This window comes from Triticum dicoccoides, unplaced genomic scaffold (assembly GCF_002162155.2).
Source record: "Triticum dicoccoides isolate Atlit2015 ecotype Zavitan unplaced genomic scaffold, WEW_v2.0 scaffold134672, whole genome shotgun sequence".
NCBI classification, from domain to species: Eukaryota; Viridiplantae; Streptophyta; class Magnoliopsida; order Poales; family Poaceae; genus Triticum; species Triticum dicoccoides.
This window is the reverse complement of record NW_021195191.1, coordinates 1-1,164: the sequence shown is the minus strand read 5'-3', so window position 1 is coordinate 1,164 and position 1,164 is coordinate 1. Positions and strand designations below refer to the sequence as shown.

General features: G+C 47.9%; 2 non-coding genes across 2 annotated transcripts; both read left to right on the top strand.

Moving 5' to 3' along the window:
• The first annotated feature begins 127 nt into the window (after positions 1–127).
• On the top strand, positions 128–246 carry LOC119343627. The gene has a single exon (XR_005166188.1). It is a non-coding gene; the product is annotated as a 5S ribosomal RNA (ribosomal RNA).
• Positions 247–613: 367 nt separating this feature from the next.
• Positions 614–732, top strand: LOC119343626. Its single transcript, XR_005166187.1, has one exon. It is a non-coding gene; the product is annotated as a 5S ribosomal RNA (ribosomal RNA).
• Positions 733–1,164: the final 432 nt, after the last annotated feature.

Here is a 1,164-nt window from a genome sequence, read left to right as displayed (position 1 = left end):
GAGAGTAAGTAGTATAGGACATTATCCATTGTTAGGGAACGGTTGTAATGGTAGTGAGAATGTAGAATCGTCTTTGGAGCGGACCTGGGAGTGGCAAGCATAAGGGACGAAGACGGGGAAACATGTCGGATGCGATCATACCAGCACTAAAGCACCGGATCCCATCAGAACTCCGAAGTTAAGCATGCTTGGGCGAGAGTAGTACTAGGATGGGTGACCTCCTAGGAAGTCCTCGTGTTGCATTCCTTTTATAATTATTTTTTGCGCCTTGTGACAAACATATCGCACGTGCGCGATATATATTAATCCCGTTATATTATTTTTGACGTTTGCGATATGTTTAAGCTCGATGCTCATTGCTCGTGCGTCTTGGGGCGGCTTTGTGGCGCGAAGAGCGCTTTCTGAAAGGGGTGGAAAAAACTCGTGTTGCTGCGGTATGGAGGGAGGGGTGGAAACCGTGGAAAACTTGTCTCCGTGATTGAGCGGGAGAGTAAGTAGTATATGACATTACCCATTGTTAGGGAACGGTTGTAATGGTAGTGAGAATGTAGAATCGTCTTTGGAGCGGACCTGGGAGTGGCAAGCATAAGGGACGAAGACGGGGAAACATGTCGGATGCGATCATACCAGCACTAAAGCACCGGATCCCATCAGAACTCTGAAGTTAAGCGTGCTTGGGCGAGAGTAGTACTAGGATGGGTGACCTCTTGGGAAGTCCTCGTGTTGCATTCCTTTTATAATTATTTTTTGCGCCTTGTGACAAACATATCGCACGTGCGCGATATATATTAATCCCGTTATATTATTTTTGACGTTTGCGATATGTTTAAGCTCGATGCTCATTGCTCGCGCGTCTTGGGGCGGCTTTGTGGCGCGAAGAGCGCTTTCTGAAAGGGATGGAAAAAACTCGTGTTGCTGCGGTATGGAGGGAGGGGTGGAAACCGTGGAAAACTCGTCTCCGTGATTGAGCGGGAGAGTAAGTAGTATAGGACATTATCCATTGTTAGGGAACGGTTGTAATGGTAGTGAGAATGTAGAATCGTCTTTGGAGCGGACCTGGGAGTGGCAAGCATAAGGGACGAAGACGGGGAAACATGTCGGATGCGATCATACCAGCACTAAAGCACCGGATCCCATCAGAACTCCGAAGTTAAGCGTGCTTGG